Source organism: Excalfactoria chinensis, chromosome 2, assembly GCF_039878825.1.
Source record: "Excalfactoria chinensis isolate bCotChi1 chromosome 2, bCotChi1.hap2, whole genome shotgun sequence".
NCBI lineage: Eukaryota > Metazoa > Chordata > Aves > Galliformes > Phasianidae > Excalfactoria > Excalfactoria chinensis.
The window spans coordinates 97,793,402-97,801,546 of NC_092826.1; positions in this window are offsets into that span (position 1 = coordinate 97,793,402).

Sequence of the window (8,145 nt, forward strand, 5' to 3'; positions counted from 1 at the left end):
AAGAAAGAGCAGGTACTATGATGTGTGATGGGATATTTTACCTCTATGATTTTGTCCAGTTGTTTGACTTGTTTAGTTCTTTCCAGTATTTCATTTTTTTCCTAGAAAACAATAAAATCAAACGTAACTTGTTAGGGAAAAAACATTAACATTAAAACAGCAGCTCTGGCTAAACTTTCAACTTTAAATAGATTCCAGTAAAAAGCTAAAACCAAGGACTTTCTATTAATCCAATATTGAGCAACAGTTAGAACAGTTAGTGAACACAGTGTATGTTTGACAAGCTTTTCAATCCTAGAAGTTGTGGCTGTTTTCAGCAGTGAAGGGAAATTTGTAGAAGTGAAATGTTTGGTAAAAATAGGAAATGGGATAGAAAGCAGAAGCTGAAGCCAGTGTCAGTGCTGACACAAGTGTTTTGATAGAGGATAACTATTTTAGCAGGCCCTAGAGGTTCTACACAGAAGCAGGCAGTGGGATGATTTCTTTTTTGTTATCAGTGGAAACTAATAGAAACACATGGATTGTGGACTCATCAGCTGGTGAGATGCAGAATGCCCTGATCATAAAAGCATCCTAAGAGTGCAACAGCATGGAAAAGGCCTGGGGATAGTCATCAGGGAGCTAAGTGTGAGCCACCTGAATGCCCCAGCAGCAATGGAGGCCAGCAGCCTTTAAGGACGGAAGCGTGACCCATAGGTTGAAAGGAGAGAATATCCATCCCTATTTGGCACTAGTTAGAACACGTGGACATTGTGTCACTCAATTCATGATGAATGTCACTGAGCCAGAGTGAGATCAGAGTATACCCCCAAGATAGTTATCCTGGTGATCTAGAGATTGTGTTGGCCTCATTCTTGGAGGTTTTGCAGACTCATTTGGATACAACCCTGAGCACTTTGGATTGAGCTTTGAGCAGAAGATCCCTTCCCATCTGCGTTATGCTGTGATCTCATGGCTCTGCTGACTCACAAGTCAAGTTAGCTTGGTTTATGGAGGCTTCCCCTAAGTAAAAGATTTGCTCTTCTGTAACTTAGCATGAAATCACAGACACATGCACCATTTCAAAACTTCACTGGAGACCTTGTTATGACAAATGCTTGCACTTAATTGTTTTTCTGGAAAAGATAATCTTTATTCATACGGAACAATAAGAAACGATCAGCCAGTCAAAAGGGGAAGGCAGGAAAAGGCATTTATAAGTCAAAACAGTCTATGTCGTTTACTGCTGTGCTTTTTTAAAGTCTTATGATTGATGGAATATAGAGGATTTTATTTTCAAGAGGCTGATTCAAATCCCAGCTTCATGTTTGGAAACCCAATGTCCCTCCCACTGGAGGGACAAACCAAGATATTAGCTACCTAAGTGTTCCTATTTGCTCAGAGTCAAAATAGGAGAAGAAAACTACTGGAATAGGTCATTATTATGTCCAGAAAATACACTGATATTCATGAAAGCATACCATATGCATCTCTTTATGGCACAGGAATAACTAATTAGTGAAGCACTTTGGATGGGTTTGGAAGAGACCACAAAGACTCAGTAAGTCATAAAGTTACTCTGACTCATGTGAAAGCCAGGCTTTAATGTCATCGCGGTATCAGTGACAGCAGAGTTCCAGGTTTGGGTTTTTTTTTGGTCATGGCAGTTACAGCCAGCAAAGTCTTTGATGGGCCCATGCCTTGACAGAGTTAAGTATCAGAGAGCTACACAGACATGGTCTTCAGTGCTCTGATGGAAGTCTAAACTTACAGTTGCTAATAATCATACAGTAGACTCTCACACACTTCTTTATAACTCATTACAATTTCTTTTCTCATAAAGGCATTTTGGTACCTTTATAATGGCCTTTTCTGTTTCTTCCATCATCTTCACCAGATCTTGAAAACATATCTGTCAAAGGAAAATGGGTTGGACAAATTGAGACAGAGGGAGAAGTTGTGGGTTTGACAAGATGGGAAACCAAACACAAATTGTGCTGTAAGCTCTGCACATCTCACTGACTATCCGTAGGCTTTCTTCATGTTAACTTCTCTTAGAAAATGATAAACCAAATAATTCCTCTGGCAGTTATTTGTGAATGTTTTACAGTCAAAGGAAGATAGAGGAAGTGTGCATGTGTGCCTGTTCACACATTCAGCTGACAACTGCAGTTATATGTAGGAACTGGTAGAACAGCCAGCTAAACGAAAAAAAAAAGGAAGAGGCCTCTTGCTTGTTTTTACCAATAGCAGCAATTCTGGTCTCAAATACTCTTGTGCATGTATCTAAACTGCATGACTTTAGATGAGGAACAGGATTTTTCCTTCCGTGAGAAAAATACCCAGTGTACCAAATGCCATCCTGGTTAAGAACCCTGCATACCACAGCTTACTTCTGTTTTTATCACTAATCAGGGTATCTTTCACCTGCTTTCTTCCCCTGAAAATACATTCTTGTGCAAGTTAACCAGCCCTTAGGAAATAATGATGTCTTGGTTTGAACATTTCTGTGGGTCAAGTCCAAATGTAAAGTGTGTATACTACAGATTTTATCAAGTGATTAATAGCAAGACATGTTATTCGATCACTTACGCTGAAATGATATCTGCCCTCCAAACATAGAACATGTTGCTGCTCAGTAACTATATATGTCCACAGTTCTGAAAGCTGAAAATAAAAATCAAATATGTATGAAAATAAAAATCAAATATGTATGAAAAAAAAATGCAGTGGGAAGTTTTTTTCCCCTCCATTCTCTTTATTCAGGAGTTCTTGATTGTTCATAAATTTACGTTTTTGTTAAAAATGACAAAGATTTCCTGTGAGACTTAGTTAAGAAATACAGTGAAACCAAAATGTAAAAATATCTGAAGACGTGTCACTGCAGAAACTGCCATTTCAATCAAGGACATTATTTCCTTTTCAAAAGATGCCTGAAATATTAAGATAACAAGAAGAGTCATGCAGTGATACTGGAAAGATGAAGGCTGTTTTCAAGGTAAGTCAAATCTTAAATATCTCTCAAATACTTTAAAGTATATTTTGGTCATATTTTAAGGTTACCATTAGTTGTTTGGAAGTTAGAAGTATTTGGAGACTTATTAAACTATTTATTTGTTTTTCCAGAGCACTAGCTTCTTTACAATTAGCTGAAATAGAGTATCCCTTATCTTACAACTTGTGCTTCATCACGGTACTCTTACTAGGTATTATGGTGAACATGAAACAGAGGTTGAAATCCATTTTAAATCACCTGGAAAAATTCAGCCAGCTGCAGTGAGACCAAGTGAATATAAGCAACTTGATCATGGCCTCATCATGGAACTGCGGGAGCTATAACACTTTGCATGTCCTCATCCATGGATACATAAGAAGTCCCCCTACAACCTGTAATGCTTTACTTTGTTCATTTTGCACTCCGTATTGCTCTTTACCTCTGGAGAAGTGGAGTCCAGGTCTTTACTTCTCATCTTCACCCTTCGAGACACAGACGATGACTGAAAACTACAAAATCACAGAGACAGGTGAAGGATCACAACTTGGGTGAGCATTCTGGTTACATGAATACAGGCAAAGCAGGAATGTGAACATTGAAATCTAGGTTCAACCTTCACGTTATACCTTTTGCTCTACTCCCTCCCCCACCTAAGTTGTTTGTTTTGTTCAGTTTTGTTTTAATAATAAAATAACATTTTTATTTATTTTAAAGCTAACATCAGCTTAATCCCATTTTTGACTGATGAAATGTTTTGTTGAACCCCCCAGAAGAGTTTTTCACATTAATCTTTTTCTACACTTTTTATTGTCTGATTTCACTGGAAAGTAGTTGCACTAACATTTACAGGGAACAACCTTACCTCACATTTATTTTAACCTAACAAGGAAGAAGGAACTAGAAAGTATCTCAAAGAAATAGTGTTTTCCCAATTTCTTAGTGTACTGGGAAGTACATGCAGTTATGTTCAGGCCTAGGTAGTGCTGGAAAATGTCCACCTCACAATGTTATTATGCTAAATGCTCTAAAAGTTGTTTGCTTTTCACTTTTTTTTTGGAAGACACAGTAATGAGCACACCTGTTCAAACACCATTTACCTCTTGAAACGTCTGTTTTCACTGAGAGGCTGATTGTTTTCTGCATGAAATTTAGAAACCACCTTGCTGACATCTGTCTTTGCCCTTTTTAGTCTCTGTAGATAAGGTCACATCTGAAAACAGTGTGTTCCCATAAAAAGATGTTTGCACAGGAAAATCTGTTGATTTGCATTAAACACTGCATCATGTCCCATCTCCTACAGAGATGGACTGAGATACTCAGGTGGACCATATAATGTCCTCTCCCAAATTCTTCATGTCTGACACACCTCACATTGGGCTCTCTCTTATGTATTTAATGCTATTTTTTCCCCCAGATTTTGAGATGGGCTTGTAGAAAATCAGTCCTTATACCAAGCTCTAACAAAGCAATATAAAATATATATTTCATACTTCTTATGAAACTACAGAAGGCAAACACAAAACCTGTTGGCTTCAATTTTTTTTAAGCCTTGATAATAAAAGTGTTAATTTATTACTTTAATTGTTAAATTTATCTCCATTTCCCATTTTTGACAGGGCGTTTGGGCATAAGGAAGCTCAAGGCTGTCATACAGGATATGAGGGACTTGGACAGAAAGAACCATCCCTATCCAAGTCTTTGACTGACAGGATCTCACAGGCACAGGGCTTCGTACCCATGCCTGGAGAGATGCTGCAAGTAAAAGATCGCTTGTAGTGCAGTTGGCCACTGCTCAGTGGTAGAAAGCATGAGTGAGGCCATGGAACAAGTTTTAGTATTTTACTTCATCCCAAGCACAAAAAATCTTTGTTGAAATTCTGCAGTCCTTACAGAACAAAATAATCTCTACAAAGGGATCTTCCTTAGGCATTTCACTGGGATAGCTCTGCCACTCTATACAGTGAAGGAATTGAGCTCTTTCTCTGGTTTTCATGACAAGATAAGTCAGATATAAACTGAGGGACAGATCTGGGAAAGCTGCCTGTGAATTCTCTCTAAAATACAGGACAATCTTAGCTAATTCAAACTCTCAGGCTTTGCTCCTAGGGAGGAAAATAGTATCACATCCTCTTCCCTCTTTAAAGCAGACATCAATCTCCTCAATTTGGCCACTGAGGCAGAGTGACAACCTTACATTTTTCCAGCAGTTTGGTCTCTGTATTCCCTTCTAAATGCTTCCACTGTGGAGGGAAGGGGAAGTAGTGGAGGGGCAGTGTGGGAGGAGTGAGAGATGTTTGCATCATTCCTGCCCAGAATTCACCAAAACACTCCACTGTGGAACAAGCAAGCAGAATTGCAAACCAGACAAGAACTCCCAAAACAAACAAACAAACAAAAGCAACCAGAATCCTCCTCTACACTTGCACACCATCCTGTCAAGCCCATCTATGCCCTGATGGCATTAGGGGCCTATAACTGAAAACATCTAAAACTTCATTTGGCTTTTGCAGCTCCAGCTTTGATGCAGATAGGTTGATTTCCACCATGTCCTTTGCAGGAGGCATTTCCCTCCTTGCTGCCATGTGTTCTCACTGCTGCGGCCTCTTGCCACATCAGCAGAGCTCTAAGGACCATGAGGATGGAGGGCAGCTGCTCTCAGACCCAGCATAGTCTGACAGCTTCTCACTCTGCACTCCACAGTGCAGGACTCTGCTCTCAGAAGCTGCAACCCTCGTTGGCTCACTGTTCTTGACCACAGAAAGGTGTAAGGTTCATTATCTTGTTAGTTTTCTGTTTCACTTCGAAACCTTTCTCCTGCTGGTCATTCTCTCAGGCAGCTGTCACTATGTGCTGTGCTATTAATTCTCATTGTTCATGGTATATGTAATTTCTCTGTGTTGGTTCTGCTAGCAAAGCAGCTAAGCCCTTGGGGCAGAGAGGCATTCAGGAAATTAATTTTATAGCACAGGGCTGCCTCATATTCAGGACCCACTTCAACAAAGTACTTAAGCAAAGGAATAATGACTGACTTGAATGAGAATGTTATTGCTTAAAGTTAATAATGTGCTTTCAAAATTGGGCCTTATATCATGACAGTCAAATCATTAATCTTTACCATTATGAGCTCCAGTTAGCAAATGCCCTGGACATTCTTTTCTCGAAAGGGTAAAAGGAGGCAGACAGGGCCTTGAAAAATCTATCCATGTTCTGTAGTACCATAGCAAAGATCAAAACTGTTGGCTTGCCCTTGCTAACTCTTGCAAAATAGAAAATGCAGCATGCCAGAACTTCAGTGACAACCAGACAAATGCTCTAATGAACAAATGGACTGTATGTTAAAGAACAAACAAGGACCATTTTTCCTCCCCGGAGGCAATCTCAGTGGAATTTAAAACCCAAGTACTTTGATGCCACATGAATTCTGAAATTTGTTGTGTGCATCAAAACAGGCTAAGCAGAAATTACATCTTAGTGACAGAAAGAGGAAACAGAAAGAAAGCCAGAACATTGTCTGCAAGGTTATGCACAGAGCTAAAGATAGTGATTAGAAGCGATAATACAGTTATAAAGCTGAAGCTATTCTGACACAGACACAGCCTAGAAGCGGGCTAGGAAAAAAAAGTCCTCAGTGCTCATGAACCTGCAAATGAGTTTTTATGGTATAGTGATGTTGTAACTGTTCTTAGACTAATAACAGAGACCCCCTAATCAGTGTAAACTGTTTTCTCTATGAGTTCATAGATTAAATCACATGCTTCTATAGTAGTAGATTGCAGCATAAAAACTTTCAGCTCTTCCAACAAAAGCTGTGCAGTGGACAAAAGCTGTGACGCCCCAATGGCTGGAACAGTTCATGTGGCAAAGTACTGGCTTGCTTCTTCATTTGCCATGCTACTGCTGCGGATTGCGGTGAGTGACCCAGCTATGCTGTTATTTTTCAATGAGGGTCTCTGAGGAACTACAAATAGTCGAGTAAGATGCAGTGCCACATGCTGATGTGCATGATTCAATAACCTGAACAACATTATTGCTTCTGTCCATGCCAGATCAGCTGAAGCTGCCATTATTTCCACTAGTCCCCAGGTGAATTATTCATTTTAAACAGAACAATTTTGCTGTTGTTAGTGTTGCTATTTAGACTTAGCACATAGCCTGCTTTTGTGCCCCTTTCCATTTTAGAGATGTCCTCTGTGTTTGATTCTAGGAACAGTGTGGTGCACTGCAGTAAGTCTTTTTTGAAAGTCTACTGGAAAATGGAAGCTAGAAAGAAGAGCTGGCAGACCTTTAAGGAAACTTTCCCTAGGGAACAAGAGTTCTCCTTTCCCAGGCGTAGGAAGTCAGGAAAGGAAGGCAAAGACCAGCATGGATGAACCTGCTGGTCAAATTGGAGAGCAAGAAGAAAATGCATAGGCAGTGGAAGCAGGAACAGGTAAGTGGTAATAGTATAGGGACGCTGTGAGGCTGTGTAGGGATGGTGTCAGAAAGGCCAAGCCCCATCTGAAATTAGGCTTGGTAGGGGGTGCAAAGAAGAAAGACCTCCTAGTTACATCAACCAAAAAGGAAAGTCCAAGAAGGCATACTGCCCTGTCATGAGCAGAGAGTGGTGGTCAGTGGCTTGATGCCCAGGTGGAAATCAGAGACAAGCAATGTCCCTCAGGGGTCATTACTGTAACCAGTGCTCTTTAATATCTTCATCAGTGGCATGCAGTTGCAGTTGTGTGGATATTTGATGTGTTAGCAGTGAGTATTTTTAGATCAAACATAAACAGTATATTCAACTATGTTCAGCCATAGATGATTGTGAAGCAAGTCTATCTAAACAAAGATATATCTGTGTTTGTGTTCACACGTGCACATGCATTTGTGTGTAAATATGTTCACATAGAAGGATAGGGAGAGAAAATTAACAGTGATGTAAATATAAATACATTCAACTTTGCTTCCAGCTCTGAGAAAATCTAGAAATAGGAACTCCCTTTCTGGAGAAAGATGTGTCTTGGCTACAGAGAAAGTATAAGTGAAGCCTTTAGACTGTTTTCCCATAGGTAGTACGGAGAGTTACTGACTGAAGCATTAGTGCTGCGGGAGGTGAGATGAGGCCTAGGTAATTGGAAGGAATTGACTTGGCTTAATTTAAAATAGCAAGAGCTATTTCCTTGATGAAGATTTAT